The following is a 26823-nucleotide window of genomic DNA, read 5'->3' as shown; positions in this document are numbered from 1 at the left end:
GGCTCCAGGTGAGTGGTCACACCATTGTGGTTATCTGGGTCATTAAGATCTTTTTTTTGGTATAATTCTCCTATGTATTCTTGTCACCTCTTCTTAATATTGTCTGCTTCTGTTAGGTCCATTCCATTTCTGTCCTTTATTGTGCCCATCTTTGCATGAAGTGTTCCCTTCATATCTCGAATTTTCTTGAAGAGATCTCTAGTCTTTCCCATTCTCTTGTTTTCCTATATTTCTTTGCATTGTTCAATGTGGAAGGCTTTCTTATCTCTCCTTGCTCTTCTTTGGAACTCTGCATTCAGATGTGTATATCTTTCCTTTTCTCCTTTGCCTTTCACATCTCTTCTTTTCTCATCTATTTGTAAGGCCACGTCAGACAGTCATTTATCCTTTTTGCATTTCTTTTTCTTGGGGATGGTCTTGATCACTGCCTCCTGTACAATGTCAGGAACCTCCGTCCATAGTTCTTCAGGCACTCTCTCAGATCTAATCACTTGAATCTATCTGTCACTTCCATTGTATATTCATAAGTGATTTTATTTAGGTCACACCTGAGTGGCCTAGTGGTTTTCCCTACTTTCTTCAATTTAAGTCTGAATTTTGCAATAAGGAGTTCATGATCTGAGCCACAGTCAGCTGCCTGTCTTGTTTTTGGTGACTCTATAAAGCTTCTCCATCTTCAGCTGCAAAGAATATAATCAGTCTGATTTCAGTATTGACCATAAGGTGATGACCACATGTAGTGTTGTCTCTTGTGTTGTTGGAAAAGAAAGATATAAATTAAGCAAGATATTGCATTGAGAGTTGCACTTAGAGTCATCAGTGTTCATACTTTTCTATATAATGTCATTCTCAGATCATCAAGAGAGTTGGGGAGCAGAATATCTTAAAGAGTACTTCACTGTTGTCTAGAATTTTCTTCCCAGTAGCTGAAACTAATTCTTCATTTAGATGCTGGTGCTTTCCTCATCTTACTAAAAGATGTCAACAGAAGCTTTTCAGACACTCATGTGAGGACTTCTACTCTTTCCTCAAAGTGTCTTTACACGGTTTGTAGACTGAAAAGACAGGGGGCTTCAGTGTGGTGTCATGTTGCCAAGGCTGTCACCCAGAGTCACTCATGTGCTGGCATGACAGTCATGTCAGGATGCCCATGTGACCTGACCTGAGTGAATGTGGAAACCCCCCTTGTTAGAAAGTCACATCTAATTTCAGAGACGTGAAAATATAGTATAATACAGGATTCATGAAATGCAGTCAGTTAATGATCTGACCTGATCTTTAGGACCAGAGAAATTCTCTTGGAGAGGGTGATGTTTAGCATTAGACCTGAAAACTAAGTAGGTATCCTGAAGCTGAGATGGAAGAGTATCATCCTAGTAGAGGCAGGGCCAGCTGATGGAACGGACTAGCAGGAGCGCTCACCAGACCACCAGACTAGAGGAGTGCTGCGGCATTTCCAGACTGGTCGTGAGAGGCGGCCCCTGCCATCCCAGGTTTCTATTGCAGCACTTTGGCTCTCCTCTTCCTGAAGAAATGTAAGTAGGTCCCACTTTCACTGAAGCTGAGGGGACTGTTGAGTGCAAAATAGGACAACGTACAATCAAACTATCACTGGTTTGTTTCTTATTACTGCAGCTACGTCAGAACCTGGCAGTTGTGGTCCTCTGAAATCCCAAAACCTCATCAATATGTAGCGCAGAGCAAGTGAGCTCCATGTGAAACCCTTTTAATATCCTGTCCCGCCCCCCTAGGAAATTGTCTTGTTTAATAATTGACAAAAGAAAGCCAAAGAGAAACAAACTGGAGAACACATGAAAATATGTGGGGAGGAAGGCTGGAGGCCAGTCCGGAGTCATGCCATGTAAATTCTCTGTGAAGGATTTTGGTCTTCATCCCCAGGGATATGGGAGTTATTGAAGAGTTTTGAGCAGTGAAATGACATACTCACATTTGCATCTTCACTCTGGCTGCTATGAAGTGAATGGATTTTGGGGAATGAGTTATCTTCTCTCTGGGCAAGGTAGAGTTCCTTATTCATGTAGCAGTCTGGATTTCAAACATCAGTGAACTGGCTTTTAGGCATTTTCTCAAAAGGTGTATGTAAATTATTAATCACAAAATCATTTGGCAGTATCAGAGAGCTGGAATAAACAGTTAACTGTAATAACAGTGTATCTACAAGCAATCAGTTAAATGGAGTCTTCAGTAGTTTTATTTCTTTACTATTTTGTTTTGGATGAATGAGTTCAATAATAAATGAACAAAATCAGGATTTGGGGCCAAAAGAAAATTTCCTGTGAAACTTTACTGTGAAACACAATGAGAAGAGACTCAGCTTAGTATGTCATGTGAATAACCCCCCGGATAACATGCTGTAAATTGAGTCTTATTACATAAAATGATGTTATGACATTTAGGTATTAAACCATTACTGGCAGTTTTGGTTTAGTTTGTAGTAACTACTTTTGTTGGAAAATAATCAATTTCATTTTAGGAACACTGAATGATGAGAGCTAATGGCAAAAGTGGGCTTTGGCTTCTTAGTTATGTCATCTAAAAACCCCTGTATACTTAGCATTTGAGCTAGGTACTCTTGGTCTTCATCTCTTCTAATTATTTTAAACACTTTTTGGGGTAAGGACATGATTCTTCATTTATGAGCTTTACCTGAGGATTCCGATTAAATGAAAATAATTTTAATAATAATGATGAAAGCTAATCCTACCACAGTCTTCCTTATTATCAGACCAGGAACTGGTTTAATCTTCATACGAGCCACAGAAGAAGGCACTGTTATGATCCAGTTTTTATAAATGGGGAAACTGAAGCACAGAGAAGTTAAGTAGTTTTGCCCAAGGTAACAGAACGTATAAGGAGTGTGGAACCAGAATTTGGTCTTAGGGAATCTAGCTTCAGAGACTATGGGTTTAACCGTTATAGACATCACCTCTTTAAAAGTAATGCTTTTTGAAAAGTCAGTTTGTGATATATACATCTATGTACACACACTATTTTTCTTTTAAACATTTTCATAAACCCCTTTCACTGGATCACCCCAACAGAAAAATATGGGAGATTTCTGAAACCGAATCCAACTTTACGGCATGAGATGAGTAAAGTTTAAAAGCAAGCAGATGTTTGCAAAGCATATAAAATTCAAAATTGCCCTTCACTAGACATTATTTGGAACACAGGCATAATTCTTTTCAAATATGATTTTTTATCTAAATGGTGTCCCTTAAAACTTCATTTTAACACCCAAACGATCCCCAGCTGTTCGGGTAGATTGGCCCCCGCTGGGTCTGTTTCCCAACACTCCCCATATTCCACCATAAATATTCATGATGCAGTGCTGCTACTCCCCAAAGGGAGGCCAGGCTTCGTTTTTATGAACTCCTCTCAACTGGGATTAACATCTTTCACCTATTACCCAACTCCTGAATTATGGTTTTGTTCTGCTGTGCTCTCCATTTTCTTTATTTTTCCTGATATCTGAGAAGCCTGAAGAGAATGTGGAGTGTGAAAGAAACTTCTAATCCCAGGAAGTTGGCCCAAGGAGTATACAAAATCAATTTTTAAAATACAATATCTTATTCTAACTTTACACCCAGACCACTGTGAAACCACTGTTTTCTTCCCTTGCCAGATTTCCTAGGCAACAGCAGTGCCTTTGTGATAGGTTTATAAATTTAATTTGAGGGCTTGGGGTGGGGATCATGGAGCTGTTCAGTGGAGGGGATGCTATTTCCACAGACAACACATGCATGGGCTACTAAAATGATGATTTTCCCCCCATGTGATTTATATTTGAATGTGTTTAGATTCCAGAAAATACTACAGTTAACTCTGCCTTTTGGGTGATTGAAAGGTGGCAGGAGAAGTGTGAATTTTCCCATTTCTGCAGCTCTTTCTCTCTACCTCTCTCACTTGTACTTTCTTATATCAGGTATACTGTTTGTTGTATTTCTAACACACCCTTGTGCACCCAGAGATGCTCTTGACCTCATCCACATCAAAATCAGGGAACTATGGCAACTTATCAGTAGGAAGAATCCTTGATCTTTGAGATTAAACTTGAGTTCTTATGACTACTTGGCACTAACCAGTCAGATATACTTGGAAACAGCATTTAGCTTCTTGATCCATCTGTTTTCCCGTTTGTGGCATGGGGGAAACACCCAGTTACAAAGCCTTGTTGTGGACCATAAGAGATGTAAATTGAGTACTTAGTGCAGGCCTAAATAAGGAATTTTAACTCCTTCTCCCTCTGTGTGACACCAGCTATCTAGGTGTTGGAGGAAGAAATAAACAGTAGAAGATTGATGGTGGCCCTTAGCACACTGGGCATCGTGGTCATCTCCCACATTTCATGGGTTTGCCACATCCTACAATGCAAGAGGTCAGTCTATGAATGTTTTGAAAATGTCCAATTCTGCAAAGGTTTCTGCCCTTGTACAAGTGGGTTGTGAGGAGAAGAGGACTAAGTTAACTGCCCTGCATGAGTTGGTTAACTACAGAGTGTAGTGGGCAATACCTCCCAGCCGATCTTTCTGTAAATGGTACCCTTCTCACTTGGAAACCCATTGGAACGAACCATCTACCACAGGTCACCCTTTTTGACTTTGCCAACTCTCTACTGCACATGAGCAGATGCTGGAAGAACAGCTACTCAACAAGGATGGATTATTGAGTTCCTGGAAGCCAACTCCAGAAAGAGACACTACCAACATGCTGACTGCCCACGTCAGAAGAACTGGCTGGAACAGAGTCAGTGAACCTGAAATCTGGAGGCAGGATTATGGAGTCACTCAAGACATGAGATCTACAGTCAGCCTGCTGGGGGTTGAAATCTGTCTGTGTGGTGGCCCAGCACTGTGACATTGAGCCAGTTCCTTAACCTTTAACCCCAGGTTTCTAATTGCAATAGGAGCTGCTCCTTATGGTTAGGATAGGGATTAAATGAGGTACTCCAGATAGAATATCTAGTACACAAGACACAAGTGGTGACACAATGTGTGCAATTTATATTAGCCTAAAATTTATTTTTGAAAGAACTAGTTGAGAGCAAACATGAGGCGCCATCTTATTCTTATGCCTGGGTACTTACTTGGCCCTTCTGGCAGGGCCTTGGGCAGATTGCAACAAAGGTATTGAGTGTCCACTGAATATAAAGTACATTTGTAACAAAACTGAAGGCTGCTTTATATTTTAAGGAGTGATACTCTGTGGGTTGCTGTGTGGGGAGGTGAATAATGTGTGCATTTGGAAGGCACAACAGTGTTTTCCAAGGTGTGCACATGGAAAGGTCATTTTTTAAATGTGAAATAGCAATTGATATATGCGGAGCCTGGTGCCTCTTGGAATTTCATTTCTGAAACATAACTGTCACCCACCAAGCTAAGATGTCTGCTGTTTCAATCTCAGGCATCTTCAGGCTTACCTTATTATTTTAAGGCATGCTACAGTGTGTATTTGGAGCATTTCTTAAGCTTTTCTTGCTTCCAGGTACAAGAGTTGAATTCCTCTTGGGCTGTCTCATAGTCTCCTACACCACTGAGGAATCCAGTCCAGGGAACGAGGTTGGGTGTGGGGGGAGCGGGTAGTGAACATTGTGTAGATACATTCCAGTACCACCTGACTGATCATTTTGCATCAATTAAAATTAAGTTAGCCGAGTGGCAGCAATAATAAAATCGCTAAAATGAGGTGTAACACTGTAGTGCTTCTGACAAACCTGACATAATAGGGTCAGAGACTGAAGAGGAGGAACCTAATCATCACCTCCCGCCACATTCCCACCTTATCTGTTTGTCCCAGTACATAGGCCTATAAAAGAATATTCTTTGAGTAACAGGCAGACATGTTTGAAGAGACTTGTACGGTGTCTGTCACCCATTTGATCCTGTGGACTGGCTTTGAACCTCTTTTGATAGAGGATGAGTGTCAGAAATGGCCTGAATTTGTGGGAAGCTCTGGGTCCAGTCTGCACTATTTTGGGCTCAGGTCAGAAAGTGGAGCACAGGGAGGTGAGAGAGGCTGGTGTCCTCAGCCCTGCTTAGAATCTAGCTCTGTCCTGCCTTGTGGAGAACTAGCAGTTCTTGGACTCCTTCTAGAACCATTACACAAAGTGGCACCATCAATGTAGTACTGGGGTGGTTTCTACAAGTAGCATCACTTGACATTGATAGGTTCAATGAGAAGAGGAGAGAAAAATCAGAGGCCAATAGTGACTGTAACTGACAAAATGGTTCACTCTGGGGACTCTAGAAAACACTGGCAGAAACTTTGAGGATGTCTCAGTTCTTATTTGGTGTGTCTAATTTGTGGGGAATAGGAACTGCTAAAAACTATTGTAACTTAGGTGTTTAAATTCGGTGTGATCTTAATTTTTATAAATAAAATCTTTGGAAGGAGAGATGTATTATTGAAACTGCTTCCAGAGGATTCTTTTAGACTGAAGCAGAAAAGGATTGTGGGTTATGTTTACAGAGTTAGTAACTGCATGGTATTTCTTAACTGCATCATTCATAAGTAAGGTATTATGTGTGTGTGCTCATCAAAGTCAAGTCAAAGATTCACAACTTTCTAGATAATATTATTCATGTGTTTGGTCTTATTTTTAGAAGACTTTTCATGTAGTGGTGAATCTCTGCAATAATCTGTAGTGAGATGGTGAGTGATCTGAAATACTGTTGTTCTCTGCTGAAATATGTTGGCTCTTAAAAGAGCTGTTCGATTTAAAGATCTTTCCTGGTCTGTTCCCACTTCTTGAAATGTATTCATGTTGTGAGGATAAAATGGACTTGCATGTAAAGTATCTAGCACTGTAGATTCTGAATAATTGGTAGACCATTACCTGTAAGTTATAAAGGGCTTTGCATACTATATCTGTAAAGGCAGGATTGTAGGTGAGAAATTCTGTTTTGAAGCTGGAGGCTTACTTTTAGAAGATTGGGTAGCAATGTCTAGATGCAAAGGAAACTCTGCATGCACAAGTTAGAAATGCAGCCATTGAATGTGGCAGTCATTTTCTGGAGTACCAGTCTATTCATAGATTCTTTCTCTGGAAACTGCTCCCACCAATAACCTCTCCATAAGAAGTCTGGGAAGCCATGTCATTCCATGATCTGTTCCCCTAACCACAGGAGATGGGATGAAACTGGTCATATGACTTGACTTGGGCTAATCATACTGTACTCTTAGGGTTTGGAAATCAGGGCACTGAGAGAGATAAAGTGTTTTTTCTTGGTTTCCACCAAAACTCCAGGCAAGGATTTGAGTGCAGCAGTTTATTTGAGAAGAGTTTTCAGGAAACATCTGTAGGGGAGAGAAAAGAGAGATAGGAAATGGAAATATGCCAGTAAAAGGGAACTCATAAAACACATCAAACACCAGTGGGCACTGAAGATTAATCCAACTAGAAAATTTAGTGTCTGAGTTGTCCCATCCTATAGGACAAGGAAACCATGGCATTTATTCATCAGTTAGTGTTGCCTTTTGGTTAAAGGCTATTCCCAGGAAGTGCTAGTTTACAGGTATGCTGGGGGAGAGCAGGACCAAATAGCCAGAGATAACGTTGGGCTTAGAGTTGTAGGTACTGGCAGGAAACTGGGCTGGGTTTCAGGAGTTTTAAGCACAGAAGTCTTCAGGGCTAAGGAGATATGAGAAGGATGCTGACAGAACCTGATTCCCAAGTCAATTTTGTGTCAGGAGATGAGTCATCTCAACGGGGAAGGGGGGGTGGGGAGCTGAAGGCGAAGCTGTAGCCTTTATGTAAGCTGATGAAAAGGAACCTGGTCTTGAGACAGAAAGTGAAGAATGTTGTAGTAGGTGTGCAGAGGCAAAGAATGGGACCTGTGGGTCCTGAGACTTAGGGAAGGCGAACTCTGTTAGTGAAGACACTCAGTTCACCTAAGACTCAGCTGTTTCATTTTCCTGTTTCTGTATAGTGTGAAAATAACTGGCCCCTGCTTTTGCTCCTGCCTCTTTTAATTTTGCTAATCTGAGTGGCAACCAGACTTTGTTTTCTAGAAAGAACTCCAGAGGTATTTTTAGTCTCACTCTTTAGAACTGTAACATGCCCCCATCAAAAGACAAAGTCTGTTTTCCTTCCCCTTGGGATTGTGTGGGTCTTTGTGGCTGCCTTGGTGGATGTACTATGGCAAAAGTGATGTTGTAGGACTTTCGACACTAAGGCATAAAAGGTATCTCTTCCACCTCAGTGTACTTGTCCTTAGAATCCAGCCACCATATTGTAAGCAAGCCTTGGACTTATGGGGAGGTCACTAATAAACATTTTGACTGATCGCTTCAACTGAATCCTACTTGGCAACCAGTGTCAATCCCCAGAGGTATGAATGACAGATCTTGGGCATAATTCTTGGCCCTAGATTTCAAGTTACCCACTCTGACACCATGTGGATCAGATAGGACCTATCCTCACCGAGTTTCTTCCAAATTGCAGATTTCAAGTCAAAATAAATGTCCTTGTTTTAAGTCACTAAGTTTTAGGATGACTTATCACACTACCTTGACAGGATAAGGTTAGCTATGTGGATATATTTATCTTTCAAATAGTTTAGCATGTTATAAATGGATGGTTAGGCAGTTACCCATGTATTAAAGCTCCCTTGTCTCCTCCCAGCCCATCAAAACTACTAGGGGGAGCTTGTCATGACCCTGTCTGGTTGAGAGCACTAAAGCCAGATCAGCAGACTCTTACCTAGTCTCATTGCTCCACAGCTGTCATACCCTGGAGAACTCAGGAAGTTCTTTTATTGTAGCTGCCAGTCATCATGCCTAAATTTTGTCAGCAGCTTTGCTTTTCATGCCTCATCTCATTTAATTTTTGCCAAAATTCTGAGATATAGATAACAATTTGTCATTTATAGATAAGGAACCAGAGATTCAAGCAGGCTAAATGACTTGCCCAAGATCACACAATAAGTGCCAGAATTGGGGCTTGAATGTGGTTCATTCTCTTCCCACATATGTTTTCTTTCTTTTGTGCTACTTTGCCTTAGCCTTGAGGCCTTTGAAGGACTTGGGGTTCATAGTTTGTTTTTAATCCCATTTTAGCCATGTTCTGCAACACAAATTTGCTAAGTTGGTATGGTAACATAACCAACTATCATACCTTTTTATGAGAAAATACCTTTTGAGGTTAAAACTTTTTGTAACATCATAAATTGGGGTGCCTTGCTTATATTTGGGTATGTGTGTGCTCAGTTGCTTCAGTCATGTCCAACTCTCTGTGACCTCATGGACCTTAACTCACCAGGGTCCTCTCTCTATGGGTGGAGTGGGTTGCCATTTCCTTCTCCAGGGGGTCTTCCCAACCCAGGAATCGAACCTGTGTCTCCTGTGTCCTTATGTTGCAGGCAGATTCTTTACCTGCTGATCAATTAATGTATATTATATTAATTCAAAAGTATATTATATAGTTATAGATATATTACATACAAATCACATCAGTTAAATTTTTGTGTACATATTATATGTATATAAAATATGTATATGTGTATAAAATAGGTACACAAAATTTTTTAAATTAATTAATGTATTTTAATTGGAGGCTAATTACTTTACAATATTGTAGTGGTTTTGCCATACGTTGACATGAATCAGCCATGGGTGTACATGTGTCCCCCATCCTGAAGCCCCCTTCCTCTTCCCTCCCCATCCCATCCCTCAGGGTCATCCCAGTGCACTGGCCGTGAGCACCCTGTCTGAAATTTTAACTTCCATAATTTGTATGTAATATATAATATACATAATTATAATTACATATAATGGTTTGTCATTCCCTTCTCCAGTGGACCACATTTTGTCAGAACTCTCCACCATTACCCATCTGTCTTGGATGGCCCTACACGGCATGGCTTATAGTTTCATTGAGTTAGACAAGACTGGTCCATGCGATAAGTTTGATTAGTTTTCTGTGACTGTGGTTTTCATTCTGTCTACCCTCTGACAGGTAAGGATAAGAGGCTTATGGAAACTTCCTGATGACTGTGGGGGAAACCAGGTCTTATTCTGATGGGCCCAGCCATGCTCAGTAAATCTTTGGTCCAATTTTCTGTTGATGGGTGGGGCTGTGTTTATGTTTGGCTCCTTATCGACAAATTCAGACTTAAACTGAAGAAAGTCAGGAAAACCACTAGACCATTCAGGTATGACCTAATTCAGATCCCTTACAATTATACAGTGGAAGTGATAAATAGGTTTGATAGACACAATGCCTGAAGAACTATGGATGGAGGTTCGTGACATTGTAGAAGAGGCAATGATCAAGACCACCCCCAAGAAAAAGAAATGCAGAAAGGCAAAATGGTTGTCTGACAAGGCCTTACAAATAGCTGTGAAAAGAACAGAAGTAAAAGGCAAAGGAGAAAAAGAAAGATATACCCATTTGAATGCAGAGTTTCAAAGAATAGCAAGGAGAGATAAGAAAGCCTTCCTCAGTGATCAGTGCAAAGAAATAGAGGAAAACAACAGAATGGGAAAGACTAGAAATCTAGTCAAGAAAATTAGAGATATGAAGGGAACACTTCATGCAAACATGGTCACAATAAAGAGCAGAAATGGAATGGACCTAACAGAAGCAGAAGATATTAAGAGGAAGTGACAAGAATACACAGAAGAACTATATAAAAAAAACTTCATGACCCAGATAACTACGATGATGTGATCACTCACCTAGAGCCAGACATCCTGGAATGCAAAGTCAAGTGGGCCTTAGAAAGCATCACTACAAACAAAGCTAGGGGAGGTGATGGAATTCCAGTTGAGCTATTTCAAATCCTAAAAGATGGTACTGTGAAAGTGCTGCACTCAATATACCAGCAAATTTGGAAAACTCAACAGTGGCCACAGGACTGGAAAAGGTCAGTTTTCATTCCAATCCAAAAGAAAGGCAATGCCATAGAATGCTCAAACTACCGCACAATCGCACTCATCTTACACGCTAATAAAGTAATGCTCAAAACTCTCCAAGCCAGGCTTCAACAGTACATGAACAGTGAACTTCCAGATGCTCAAGCTGGGTTCAGAAAAGGCATATTAATCAGAGATCAAATTGCCAATATCTGCTGGATCATAGAAAAAGCAAGAGAATTCCAGAAAAGCACGTAACTTCTGCTTTATTGATTATGCCAAAGCCTTTGACTGTGTGAGTCACAACAATCTGTGGAAAATTCTTCAAGAGATGGGAATACCAGACTGCCTTACCTGCCTCCTGAGAAATCTATGTGCAGGTCAAGAGGCAACATTTAGACCCACACATTGAACAACGGACTGGTTGCAAATTGGGAAAGGAGTGTGTCAAGCCTGTATATTTTCAATCTGCTTATTTAACTTATATGCACAGTACATCATGTGAAATGCTGGACTGGATGAAGCACAGACTGGAATCAAGAGAAATATCAGTAAGTTCAGATATGCAGATGACACCACCCTTATGGCAGAAAGTGAAAAGAAACTAAAGAGCCTCTTGATGAAAGTGAAAGAGGAGAGTGAAAAAGCTGGCTTAAAATTCAACATTCAGAAAACAGAGATCGTAGCATCCAGTCCCATCATTTCATAGTAAATAGATGGGGAAACCATGGAAACGGTGAGAGACTTTTTCCCCTTGGATTCCAAAATCACTGCAGATAGTGACTGCAGCCATGAAATTAAAAGCCGCTTGCTCCTGGAAGAAAAGATATGACCAACCTAGACAGCATATTTAAAAAGCAGAGACATTACTTTGCCAACAAAGGCCCATCTAGTCAAAGCTGTGATTTTTCCAGTAGTCATGTATGGATGTGAGAGTTGGTTTATAAAAAAGCTGAGTGCTGAAGAATTGATGCTTTTAAACTGTGGTGTTGGAGAAAACTCTTGAGAGTCCCTTGGACTGCAAGGAGATCAAATCAGTGAATCCTAAAGGAAATCAGTCCTGAATATTTGTTGGAAGGACAGATACTGAAGCTGAAACTCCAATACTTTGGCCACATGATGAGAAGAATTGACTCATTGGAAAAGACTCTGATACTGGGAAAGATTGAAAGGCAGGAGGAAAAGGAGATAACAGAGAATGAGATGGTTGGGTGTCATCACTGAATTGATGGACATGAGTTTGAGCAAGCTCCTGTAGTTGGTGATGGACAGGGAAGTCAGACGAGCTACAGTCCATGGAGTTGCAAAGAGTTGGACACGACTGAGAGACTGAACCAAACTGAAGTGTATATAAAATATATATAATTATATAAATATAGAGAGTCTCTTTTTGGTGGAAATTACTAATTTATTTGCATTATTCTACAGAAAATTAGACCATGCTTCACTGATGTCTCATAAGAATGAATGTCATTCTTCTAATCTATTCAGGATTTATTGATTGCTTGCTTGATTTTAAATCCTATTTTGAATTAATACCTAGATTTACAAAAGATCTACAGAAATAGTTTCTAGAGATCTAATATTCCTTTACACAGCTTCCTCAAAAGTTAAGATCTTACATGTGAATTTAACATTGGTACAATGCCATTGGACTTCACTGGTGGCAATACCTTTATCCAAACTTCTGACTGTGTTCAGCTTTTACCAGTTTACCACTGATGTCCTTTTTTTCTGTTCCAGGATCTAATCCAGGATACCATATTGCATGTAGTCACCATGTTCATCTTCTCTAGCCTGTGACCATTTCTCAGTCTTTTCCTTCTGTTTATGACATTGAGACTTTTGAAGAGCATTTGTCAGGTAGTTTGTAGACTATATTTCAGTTGGGTTTGTCTGTTGTTTTCTCACTATGAGGCTGGGGTTTTGGCTTTTCTGGAAGAACACCACAGAGTTGAGCACCTCAGTTCTCTTCTCGTTTTGTCATTTCTAGAGTACGTGATATTTACATGGATTCTCACTGGCCAGGTTGACCCTGATCTCTTGCTTAAGGTGGTGTCTGCTGTGTTTCTTCACTCTAGAAATGCTTATTTTTTCCTTTCCATACTTCTGTTAGAAGTGAGCCACAAAGTCCAGTGTATACTGGAGGAGAAAGGAATTACCTCCTGGAGGGAGGGTTTCGACCAGTCAGTTTTGTATGTGGCCATGGCAAAGGGCACTTTTCAATCCTGAAGTAGTCATAGGTCTACCAAACTACCAGCCCTCTGGCTAATAGAAACACTTCTGGGCACTCAAAGCTTGAGTCATCTACATCTTTGAATTCTTCATCATGGGACATATAACCTACAGAGGGATGCCCACACTTATTGGCTACATGATTGAGAACCAAGCTGTAAGTATTCTAAATGTTTTCTCTTCACTCCCATAAAAAAGGGCTCCCTCTTGTCTCTTAAATCTGTAAGTATGTGATGTTTGAAATACAGCATATATAACTTCATAGATTGTTTCTTCACATGTATAGAGTATTTTTCCACTGAAAGGAAGGAGTTATATCTCTTTTGTATTTAAATTTTCTCTGGCACCTAGAACATGATAATAATTACTATAAATATTATAAATCATGGAATTTATAAAATATAAAAATATAATTTTATTTAAATGTTGTTTGCTGTTTAGTCACCAAGTTGTGTCTGACTCTTTGTGATCCCGTGGATGGTAGCCCACCAGGTTCTTCTGTCCATGGGATTTCCATTTAGTTTATTTATATTTATACAAATATGTATTTATAAACAGATACTTAAACTTGTTAATATAAAATTAGAAAAGTTGTAAATATTACAAAATAATAATTCCCATTGATTAAATACTTTCTATGTGCTGTGCACTGTGATAGGTACTTTACAGTCTTTATTTCTAATCCTTACAAAAATATCTATGAGGGAAGTTTTATAATTTTACAACAGTGCTATCATTTTACATGCTAGGGGAGAAATCATCTTCACCAGGATAGCATGGCAAGTAGCAAGGCTGGGATTTGAACTTAGAGCTCTTTGATTGTTGACTATGAACCTGGTGAATGTTTGTAGGTTGACTGATTAAAATTGAGTAGGGAAATAACAGAATTTGAAGATTGGACTAGCAAGAAGTATTTCAAAAAACTGCACACAATCACGCATGATTGAAGAAGACAGGTGTTAGGCTGTACTTGTTAAAGGGAAGCTGCCACTTCAAGTCAATCAAAAGAATTTTCCTGACATTCAGGTTGATGCATGTAAACATCAGCTCCTTCCTGAATGCTGTGAGCCTGGGGTCCCAGCTGCCACTCCTTGGTGCCATCTAGGAAGGGCTGTATTTGTTAATCATGTGTGCTTTATGTGCTCCATGAAAAGTGATTCCCCTGACTCGTGAAGAAACAGATAATAAATAAGAGAGTTCCTAAAATATCTTCCGAAATCATAGAAGGGGAAAAGCAAAAAGTCACTATAGGATTAAAGAGATTAACATTCCCATATAATAATCAAAGATAATATTAGAGATGAAGTGTAAATTAAACAGGTAAAAACTAATCTCTCTGTGTGTACGGATGTGTGTGTGAGAGAGAGATAATATGAAGAAGTGTAAGTATGAATCTCAGAGTAAAAACTCATATAGCTTCTGTGCAGCAGTATTGCTTCTCTGTATTATCTAGAAATCGGCTTGATTTTTATGTGTGTCCCTTTAATACTGTGGGATACTTAACTACGCTTATTACGTGATATTTCTCCCCTACTGAATCATGTTGAGATGTGCTGGGGATGCTGGTATTGGCCTGGGAAGCTCTTGATGTTGGCCTGTCCTCCCAGGTCCCCACAGAAATATCTGGTGTACCATCCATAGTGTCCCTTTGGGTTCGTAGGTATCTATTGCTTCTCTACCCTGTGTGGGGTAAAGAGATCATCACAAGCTCATTTGCTTTCAAATCAAGTTGGCAGTTCCATCCAACAAAAAGAGCTAGACACCCTTAATTTTGTCCTACAGAAGTATAAACTTTGGCTCAGAGAGAATTAGGTGGACAAGTGGGGCTGAAGACCTCAAGGCCTGGTCTGTCACCAGTGTGGTCTCAATGGGGCAGAAATTCTAGGGTGTTGAACCTGCAAGGAGATCCAACCAGTCCATCCTAAAGGAAATCAGTCCTGAATTTTCATTGAAAGGACTGATGTTGAAGCTGAAGCTCCAATACTTTGGCCACCTGATGCAAAGAACTGACTCATTAGAAAAGACTCTGATGTTAGGAAAAATTGAAGGCAGTAGGAGAAGGGTATGACAGAGGATGAGATGCTTGGATGGCATCACCGACTCAATGGACATGAGTTTGAGTGAACTCCAGGAGTTGGTGAAGGACAGGGAGGCCTGGCGTGCTGCAGTCCATGGGGTCACAAAGAGGTGGACATGACTAAGTGACTGAACTGAACTGAAACCTGTAAGCCGTGCAAGATGCAAGTCCCATGAGGAAAATGCGAGTTACCATTCTGACACTGACTTGAGGATTCCTGGATTCTTTTTCTGTATTTTCTCCTCCTATATGTCAGCCTCCTCCCACTGGGAGACATCACGGATATCCTACCGTCCCATGGAGGGGTTGTCTCCCCTGCAAGCTGCTCTGAATGCTGCTGGGATGGAAGTGTCATGCGCCATGTGTGCTGACAGCTGCCGCGGAGCAGGGCTGGCCTTTAGGGCTTGGTTCCGGAGTGCTGCTGCTCCACACATACCCAATTGCCAACCCTTCCCCTGAAACACAGGCCTTTTAGTTTAGCCATGGTGAGGTGTGCATAACTGAGCCTAAAGGACAAACACACAAAACTCTGCGTGTCTGCTGCCCCCCAGACACCCAGCACCCACCCTCCGCCTCTCCTCTCTTCCCTTCTCAATTCTGTAATTTCAAAGTGAAAACAGAACTCTTACACTGCTTTCTTTCTCTTAGAAATTCTTGGTCCAGGATTACTATCTTTCACCCTTTCTTCCCCAACGTAAACAGCACCAACCAGTCTTCTCTTAGAGCATTAACTTGAGACATAAAGCAGTTCTCATTTCTACTTTTGGGCGGGTCTAGAAAGTGTTTGAAGACCCCAGGTTACGCTCAGCAAGCCGGTGCCCAGTGGGTCGAAAGGGTGCACGGGGCTGGCCCTGCTTCTCAGCTTGGAGCTCACTGATTTGCTACAGCTTATTCTGTTACTGCTGAGGTGGGGGCAGGGAGGACTTGGATTAATAAAAGCATGAAATAAAATACACGTGTAAAATGCGGCAAATAACAAGGAAGGGTGTGGGGTGAGGAGTAGAGGGCCGAAGAAGCTCATTGTGTTAGAACTGAGGTTTCTGTGATCTCTCCTGTGGTTTATTGGGAAATCATGACACGAGCACCCTAAGACATTCACTGAGAACAGTTGACTGATAGGTCTCCAAATGAAAAACCATGCGTGAGAAATTAATTTCCAGGTGTGCGTGACCATTTAATTTGGATGTTTTCCCCTTGGCTAATGTATCCACAGGAACAATTTTTATGATGTGATGAATGTACTATTTGTGTCACTCTTGGTAGGTGCTCTTCGATGGGGTTTGGGATAAAATGCTCTCTCAGCACAGGTAAAGGCCTTCTTCAGGGATTTTGTATTTATTGTAAGGTATGTCTAAGCCTTTTGGAATATGCCAAAGAACTTGGCCATGTTCCATGTGAGTTCCTGTATTGTATGAAAAATGACTATTAACTAAAAATGTCAATCAATATACATGTTACTATTTTATCCTAAGGTTATGAGAACACAAAATAGCAAAACACTTCTCTGCTGCATAAAAACAGATGCTGCATTCCAGGTGCTGTGGTTTGTGATTATCATCATCATTGTCATTATAAAGCAGTTATAACATATCTGAGCTCCATCAGAAATTGTATAGACATAGGTCAGCTTCCTGACATAGGTGCTAAGTGCATGTTTGATATTTCACCTACCTTTAATCTATCTGTTAAATGAGTAAGGTTGTCTAGACAATTTTGTTTACATGTATGTTGTAAATTTTCTGTGATTCTAAGTCACAAAGACTTAACGAGTGAGCAGTGATCTGAAACAGGATGGGCAAAGTAAATTATTTTTGTCATATTGTTGGGGCCATCCATGTAGTTATGAGTAGTAAGAAGTAATGTTAAAACTTGAGCTGTAACAAGGGAGGACAAAGGTTTAGATTTTTCTAGTCCTGTGAAAGTCATCTGGAGAATGCTTACTTTAATGACATGCAATTTTGTTATTTTAAGTGACATCTTTAGACAAGCAAAAGGTGAACTGGAATTCCTTCAGCATATTCCAGAGCACAGAATCTCGCTGAATAATGTGACAAGCCTTGTCCAAAAGCTTCCTTATCCGACATTCTTAACTTCTCCAGTAGCTTTATCTACTGTCTTCATTTTTCTAAGTAGCAACAAAAGCTTACCAGTTTGTTTTTTAAATGATTAGAAGGCATCACCTTGATTTGAGAGTCACACTAGATTTTACTCCTTACTTGCAAATGATTTTTTCTTTATAATGAATTTTATGCCATGTCTTACTCTTTTATTTCCTTATTATAAGAATACTATAAAATTACAAGGAATTTAAGAGCAGTGTCATGCTCCCATAGGTTTTTATTCTCCTACAACTTTCATTTTTGTGTATTTGTTTCCAATCACTCTCAACATCTTTATTACACACGTATAATCATTGTGTTTGAGGCTCAATTGTTTTAGTCACCGTCACTGTTGGAAACTTTTTGCTTACTTGGATGTTCTTTAAGTTGAAGAGTTACTTGATTGGGTTTGTGTATGTGCCCCAGCTTTTTCCTTTGTTTCCATTTTTTTAGATACCTATTTATTTATTGGAGCTGAGCTGCACCGCTTGTGGGGTATTAATTCCCTGACCAGGGATCAAGCCCCAGTCCTAGCAGTGAAAGCTCTGATTCCTAGACATGGAATTGCTGGGAATGCTGGGAGTTTCCTTTTAGGAGTTAGTTCTGCACAAATTAAAAAGAAAGGCTAGAGAGTAAAACTGGATGACCCTGTAGACAAGCAACTAAATGGGATGCAAACTGACTCCAGAGGCTGGGAATCCAGTGGGGAGGGAAGCGTGTATTACCTGATCCTTCTCAAAAGACAGAGATGGGAAGACTCAATCTGTGTGGAACCATGGGATTATCTCAGCTTGCTCTGCAGTCACCAGCTGTCTTATGCCTAAATTGTTATTTTGGTTTTCTTCCTCGATCAACTGGATTATTCACATGTCATTCACTTTGATCTCTGTTCATGAAGTTGCTACCTGTATCTATATTTGTGAAGTAGATGCACTCCTATTTGGCCATTTGGTGAGAATGACTGCACTGTGACTTGAGTTACTGCCATGATTGGGATTAAGACTGTCAAGATTTTAGAATCAAAGCTTTAGAGATTATCATAGTCTCTAGTTCAAAGTAGGATCCACAATGCAAATATTTCCAACTGAGTGACTCACTGGCTTTCAGTCTTCAGGGATGGGGTACCCTTTGCCCATATACTGGTCTATTCTAAGCTCAACTACTATGGGAACTAGTAAAGTAACAGATGGTCCAGAACAAGAAAATCAAATGCAGAAGTAGATCCAAACTGTTTTTGTGGTTACTGAACTATGTCATAAGGATGTAACGTGATATAAATATGTAAATATGTAAATATTTTAAGTTCAAAACTGAAAAAAAGGAACATAGAAACAATGATTCTTTCATCACAGCATCCTTTGTATGCATATTAAACCCATATGCCTTTTCTCATTTTTCTTGTAATGTGGCATTTTCAATCTGTCTTTTATTTTTCTACATTGATATAGATGCAGGTTCAGAGAAATAATTTTCTGCTATCATGGAAAAAAATGGGTGAGCATGATGCTAAGTGGCAACTGATATTAAACCCCATAGTCAGGAAGGCGAGAGGCCTGTGGTGGGGTCTGCGGTGACCTGGAGAGTCCATGGTTCCTTCCAAATCAGGCAGCCTCTACCCAGTTCCAGACAACTGCTGACACTGTTGACATGTAGGAATGTAGACTCTGTGTTACTAATCTTCTACTTTCTGAAGAACAGCTAGGAATCTGGATTTTTTTTGGTAAAATACTCTTTTTGTTTTCTATTTTTAAAACACAGTTTGGGCCTAATAAAACATGGTTATGGGCTAGATGACATTGGTGAGCAGCCATTTCGCCTTCTCTGGCCTATTCTAGGGGTTGGCAAAGTATATTCTGTAGGCCAAGTCCAGTCTACTATCTTTCCTTTGTAAATAAAGTTTTATTGGCTCACAGCCATGCTCATTTGTTTATGTATTACCTATGGCTACTTTTGTGCTATAGGCACAGAGTTCAATAGTTAGGACAGAAATTGTGTGAGCTAAAAAGCATACTATCTGTACCTTAACAGAAGAAGTGTATAGACTCCTCCCTTAGTCCAATTTGGTGAAACTAAACTTTTAGAAAGCCTATGCTGAATTGAATCTGCCTTTCTACAACTTTCATTCATTGATCTTGTATCTCTCCCTGCATTGATCTTGTGCATTCACAAAAGACAATGGGACTCTGCAATTATTTAGTCATAAGATCATCCAGGGAAGGGTTGGGTCATCCTTAGGTCCGAAAGCTGTCACCCAAATTAGACCTGACTTCTTGGATAAGTGATGTATTTTGAAGTAATCTAAGATACCACACCACGTTCATCCAGAAAGTGGATGGAGCTCATTAACAAATTGCAGAACCCAAAACAAACACCCCCAGACAATCCAAAGGTGGTTAATAAAAACACTAGAAGAACTGTCATTGTCTACATGAATATATTCATAAGAAGTTAACCAATGACATGTCCTTGTGAAGCCTATATTCTTCATTCATCTTAGAATAACATCAAAATTTGTTCCATGGCTCACAAAGCCCTATCCAATCTAGCCTCATCATCTTGACTCCCTTCTTTCCCATGTTCTTATTGCTTTGCCCAAGTTCCCACGCATTCAGTTACTCAGGCATTCCAAATTCTGTCCTATCCTCACTCTTGGTACTTGTTATTTTTTCTGCCTAACACACTTGTCTCCATCTCTTCACAAGGTCAGTCATTCTTATCATTTGGATTTTAATTTAATGTCATCCCTTTAAGACATTTTCCCTGACCACCTGTGTTAGATGGCATGTCTCTTGCTAGAAATGACTTCTTAGCATACCTTTCCATTTATCAACTTTTTTGTACTTGTTTGTTATCATTGTGCTTATGTATATGTATTCACATTTACTCTTAGAATCAGTGTGGTGAGACCAGGACCTTTGCCATCTCATTTGTTTTTCATAGGATTCAGAAAATTTTAGGCCCTTGAAAATGTTTAAGGAATGAATGAATTGCACATTAGCAGTACTTTAGGATTATATATATTAGAGTCCTGATTATTTTGCTTGACAAACTTGCAAAACCCTAGTTTTCTTACTATGTGATAATGCTTTGAAGTAAGGTATTCCTACTCAATAATAACTCAGTGTCTGTGCACCTGTATTTGATGAAGACATTTTTAGATGTTTTCATTAGTGGAAAAAATCATATACTAACATGTAGATTATTAATAACTAAATTAATAATGTGAATATTGTCTATAGGGTGCTTTGCCATATGCAAAACCTGTATCTCAAAAGCTCCTGCTTTGCAATTCTCCTGTAAGAGAAAGGTCAGAAGGGACATTTGTAATTTTCCACTTTATTTTATAGATGAGGAAACTGAAGCCCATAGAGATTTATTAAGATCACACAGCCAGTTAGTTTCAGAGCCTGGAGGACCAGTGAGGTTGCTCCATTCTTTAAACAATTGTATTTCCTCTTTGTTGGTGATGGGCTTATTTCATAAGTTGTGGTGACAGTAAGAAGACCTCATTTCTTGATAATAGTGCTTTTTTCTTTTTTTTTTTCATTTATTTTTATTAGTTGGAGGCTAATTACTTTACAATATTGTAGTGGTTTTTGTCATACATTGACATGAATCAGCCATGGATTTACATGTATTCCCATCCCGATCCCCCAGTGAAGTGAAGTCGCTCAGTCATGTCTGACTCTTTGCGAGTCCATGGACTGTAGCCTACCCGGATCCTCAGTCCATGGGATTCTCCAGGCAAGAATACTGGAATGGGTTGCCATTTCCTTCTCCAGGGGATCTTCCCAACCCAGAGATCGAACCCGGGTCTCCCGCATTATAGGCCAACGCTTTACTGTCTGAGCTACCAGGGAAGCCCATCTTTTTTTCTTTATAAAGCACCTTTCATGCTTGCTCTTCTAGATCTATAATAATGTCATAAGAAGATCTGAGGAGTTATCTTTTTAAAAAATTTTAATATAAGTTATGATCAAGGTAGGGGCAGCCCTAATGCCATGACCAAAGCCTCACAGGTAAAATGTGATAGAAGCAGAATGTGAACCTAGTTGCTCTTTCTTACCCTTTGATGTGGTACCTACCTGTCCCTCTTCTTCTTCTAATGTGGGAGCTAGAATTTAATGCTGGGCTTAGTGATTAATAAAAATACTCAATACACACTAAAGACCCTTATGGTGGTTTACTGAAATATTAGGCGTTTTCAGATTTATAACAATGGCAAAAGCTTTATATAGTGCTTTAATATATGTATGTATGGTTCAGAACACATTTCATTTATTAACTCATATTCTTTTTTTGCAGAAAGCCTGTGAGTTAGATCCTATCCTACCCCCTTTTTTATAGCTGAGGATACTGGTGCACAGAAAGATTAACCATCTTGCCCAAAGTGGCATGGGGAGTGGACAGTAAAGCTGTGCTTTGAAGTCAGGTAGCCTGGTCCCCAAGTCTGTCCCTTTAATAATTGCCAGGAGACTTCCTTCCTGGCCTAAAGAATCATAAAACTGAAGTTATGAGGCCCAACATGAAGGCTGAGCTTAAGCCCTAGAGAACTTGGCTCCATAGGAACCAGAATTTTCATTTCCTGGGGCTACCTGTCTCATCTCCATTGCTGTGTTAGTCCTGGGAGAGGGAAACTCTGCTATCTTCTGTGGGGAAGTGTCAAGAGAGGAGATTTGGTCCATGTGCAACCTGCTAATTGGCTCTTCTCTGTAAAGAAGGAAGGACTTGTCTGGCTGCTGAAATGGTGAAAGCCTTCCTACACTGTGCTACGTTAACCACACATAATCAACTGTCCTGTCCAGGGTAAGATGTTGCATATTATAGTCCGAGTCCAAAGTCCTTATCTGTAATAATCAATAAAATGTCCTCACTGCTTTTCTACCTCATACCTGGTGCTTCTCATTATTGGTGGGAGAGGAATTTTGCCAAGTATCTTTGCTTCTCATCAGAGCCAACCATGGGCCGGTGAGGAGAAGGGATTAAATGTAGTGATGCGGGAGGCAGGGAGGCCCCTTCGGAGGCCCTAGTGCTCATGGATGAGGGGAAGGAGATGATGGTTGTCTGAAGTAAGGCAATTTTGTGGATGTTTCCAGGGATAGAATGCAGAGTAGGAGCAGATTTCATTTACTGAACACATTATTTGTCGATTTGTACTATGTGCCAGGCCTTGGGCATTGAGCTCTGAACAAAATAGACATCATTCTTGTTCATGCAGACTTACGTTCTAGTGAAAAGAGATAGAAGACATGTGACTGATAAATAGGATCATTTCAGAGAGGGAGGGATTCTCTGAAGGAAAAACAAACTAAGAGTGACCAGTGAGGGGCTAGAGAGGGGCGACTTTGATTTGGGTGGTTGGGGGACCCTGAAGAGGTGACATCTGAGTGATGAGGAGCGGTCTCCTGAGCTTCTTGGGAAGTGTTCTTGCAGAGGGACCTGCTTCTCCCTTTCCCTCCCATCTTAGACATGTAGTCAGCTTTCCAAATGCCTCTTTCATCCTGGAGGGCGTGCCTGCTCTTGTCTTTCCTCGTTGGCCTGATTTCACCAGCAGAGAAGGCTCTTAGTGTTAGCAGATGTCAGTAAAGACTCTCAGGTGCCTTGGCCCCTCTCCCTTGCAAATCTTAGCCCAACCAAAACAAGAATAAAGGTTGGTTTGGCATGATGTGTTTCCAGGGTGCCTATAACTTCCCGTGCTAAGAGCTCAGAAGCCATCTGTTTAATAACCTTTCCTTGAATTTGTGTGAGGATTGATGTCATATGACTCAGGATTGAGTCTCTGAAATTCACCCATCCCCATCTTTTGAAAATCTGGACAACATTTGTAAATTACAGTCTTCTGGAACCATGCCTGCTTTCTACAGTTCCTCTGGGACTGCTGACCCTGACTGTGTGACCCCATCTGCGTGTTCCTTCAGTGCCCTAGGATCCTATGTGCAGAGCAAGAAACCTCAGCTCATTCTCTGCGGCCGTTTCCTCTGTCTGTCCTCATCCAGTTTTGGCAACAAATCTCTCCCTTTAGTCTATTCATTGTGTGTGGCTTTCTGATTAGAAAAGTAATACATGTTGTAGTAGATTGTGAAATATATGAAAAAAAAAATCCCTCCTAGTCTCAATACCTCATGATGATTGCTTTTGACATCTTGGGTTATGTCTTTCCAGCCTTCCCTCGACTATTACCTTGGCACACATGTATGCACACACACAAATGTATGCATTCACACACATGCACATGTAAACACATGCATGTTCATATGTTTCCATTTTAAACTTTAGGAAGTAATGCAAAATCTGCTTTGTAGTATGATTTTTCTCTTAAAAATATATTGTCCGTATTACCCTTTACAGTCTGTAAAGTCTGTGTTTTTATGACAGAAGTGATGGAAGCAAACCAGAACTGAAGGATTCCTTTCCTTTGAGACCTAAAGCATTATATTCCTTGTCTCAAGTAGAAGTACTGTGTCAATTCTGCCCTTTTTCACTTTCTGTGCTGACCATAACTAAGGTTGTCTGTTAGGTGGCCTCTTCTGAAGATCTGGGTGCAGAAGGAAGAGCACATTTTCCTGTCTCTCCAGGGACTTTCAGAACTCCTGGCTGCAGGCCTGTGTCTGAGTCTTGCATTTGGGGTTGTGTAACACTTTAGTCAGTACATTTGTTCAAGTAACTTTTCATAATTCATATCATGCCAGATAGCAGAGCCTTCTTTCGTGGGTCTCCTGACAGTATCTGAGAGAAAACACCAGCATTCTTTCCAAAAGCTATATTACGACTTGCAATTTATAGAAATGGTATGCAATACACACATCCAACAATAAAAGTGATGATGTCCTATAAGTGCTGGAGATCTGCGGTCAACCTCAATCTACAAAACACTTCAGTCCTTCTACAGCCCCAATTCCACTCCTGAGATCAAGGGGCAGAGGCTGGAAAGGATCTGCACTGTGTTAGCTTTCACATTTAGGGTTCCATCTTCCTAGCTCTTCTCATGAGCTCTGACCTCTGAACCCTCCAAGTTCAGTGCTGCATGCAAATCACTGTGCTCAGCAGTGCATTCCTCTCCTGAATACCTGTCTCCCCAAAGCACTCCAGAATTGGAAAATGTTTAGAGAGAATCCTCTATGCTTCATCTGAGCTAAATTCTTTTTTAAACAGGAGGTCTGTGGTCTGCTCATTTTGTGTAGAACCTTCCCTTCACAGGACTCTTGTCCATATTATGGGGTGGAAACTGAATCTATTTTGTTGTTTGGAGTGGAGGATCCTCTCTGCATCTCCCTGAATAATTACTCCAGGTTTTCCACAGGTTATTCTGAAAGGCTGGCCCTTTGAAAACCTCTCTGTTGCATGCTCCTACATTGCACCCTACTAGAGTTGGTTATGTATCCTTTTTCCTGTTTCTGTGACACCGTGGGGCTATCTGAGCTGAGTCTGCGGAGTTGTCCTTTTAACGATGACAGCTAGTTTGTGAGCCGCAGGAGAGCAGGGCTCAGGTCCGCTGTTCAGGTTGCAGCCTAAAGGTCTAGCAGAGCAGCTGGCATACAGTAGGTGTTCAGTAAATAGGTGCTCACTTATTTAACAAATAAAACGTGGTGCTGACAACAACCCAGCAAGTGTTTGAGAGACTTGTGGTATCCCAGTCAATGAAACAAACCAAGTTTTTGCCTTTATGGGGCTTACCTTCTCATTGTGGAAGATAGGCAGTAAAAAATGGTTATAACACACAAATGAATGATATGGCATGTTAAAATATGGTGAATGATACTGAAAAATCAGAGCAAGGTAACTGGATTCAGAATGCTGGGAGTTGTAATTGTTAACAGAGTAGTTGTAGGAGGCCTCATTTGAAAAGGTGATGTTTGATCAAAGACTGAAAGGAAGTAAGGTATTAGCTGTGCCTTATCTGGGGGATATCTGCAGGCAGAGAGCAGCTTGCGCAAAGGCCCAAGGAAGATTGGGGACTTGTTGGCAAATTCAAGGAACAGCAAGAGATCTGCTGATATGCATAACTGAGTGAGGAAATACTGGGTTGGCTAAAAAGCTTGTTTGGGTTTGTCTATAATATCTTATGGAAAAATCCGAATGAACTTTCTGGCCAACTCAATATTATAAAATAAAATCCTAGTGGTAAAAATCAAAGGACGAAGTTACCATCAACTAAAATGGGGAAGACAGCACGTGGAGGAGGGCTGTGGGGGTAGATCACAAATTCATCCAGGGTATGTTAAGTTCAAGGTAACTGCTGCTGCTGCTCTTAAGTCTCTCAGTCATGTCTGCCTCTTTGGTACTTCATTCCAGGTTTCCTGTCCTTCACTGTCTCCTGGAGTTTGCTCAAACTCATGTTCATTGAATTGGCGATGCCATCCAACCATCTCATCCTTGCCCCTTTCTATTCCTGCCCTCAATTTTTCGCAGCATCAAGGTCCATTCTTCACATCAGGTGGCCACAGTATTGGAGCTTCCATTTCAGTATCAGTCCTTCCAATGAATAGTCAGGGTTGACTTCCTTTAGAATTGACTGGTTTGATCTCCTTGAAGTCCAAGGGACTCTCTCTCTCTCTCTCTCTCTGAGTGGCATACTGCACTGTTAATTATTGACTTCCTAGGTGGCTCAATGGTAAAGAATCCACCTGCAATGCGGAAGCTGTGGGAGACTTGGGTCTGATCCCTGGGTCGGGAAGATCCCCTGGAGGAGGAAATGGCAACTCAGTCCAGTATTCTTGCTGGGATAATCCCGTGGACAGAGGAACTTGGTGGGCTATACTCCGTGGAGTAACAAAGAGTCAGACATGACTGAACACACACACACACACACACTGTTAATTATATTTATTATGTTGTACGTTATGGACCTAGTACTTATTTATCTTACTTCAGGCAGTTTGTACCTTTGGACTGCCTTCAACCAGTTCCCCCTCCCCACAGCTCTACCCTCTGGTAATCACATAGCTGATCTCTTTTTCTATAAGTTTGTTTATTTTTGAAGTATTTTTGACCTACAAACCATATGAGTTCCTGTTACATAACATAGTGATTTTGTAATTTCTATACATTTCAAAATGATCACTGCAGTGAGTCTAGTTAATATCTATAACCATATAAGGATATTATGTATTGACTATACTCTCCACACTATATATTTCATACTTGTGATATTTATTTCACAACTGGAAGTTTTTACCTCTTAATCTTCCTCACCTATTTATCCCTACCATTTATTTTTAGCTTTAAAAATTTTTTATTTTATTTTTCGTCTGCACTGAATGGCATGTCGTATCCTAGTTCCCCAATCAGGGATCAAACCCATGCCTCCTGCATTGGAAACTTGGAGTCTTAACTCTAAACTAGGAGTATTAACCAGATTGCCAGGGAAGTCACCCTATGATTTTTTTCTTGCTGTTTTACTTAGACATGGCTCTGCTTTCACCTTTTGGCGTTTATCAGAGTAGGTCATGTCACTGTAAAAAAATCAAAACATATAATGGTACAGTAAAATAGAGGATTGTTATGTTTTTTTGCTGAAGTCTTGCTTGTAGCAGGGCA

This window comes from Muntiacus reevesi, chromosome 17 (genome assembly GCF_963930625.1).
Source record: "Muntiacus reevesi chromosome 17, mMunRee1.1, whole genome shotgun sequence".
Lineage (NCBI taxonomy): Eukaryota > Metazoa > Chordata > Mammalia > Artiodactyla > Cervidae > Muntiacus > Muntiacus reevesi.
The sequence above is the reverse complement of the archived record's forward strand: the minus strand, read 5'-3'. Positions refer to the sequence as shown.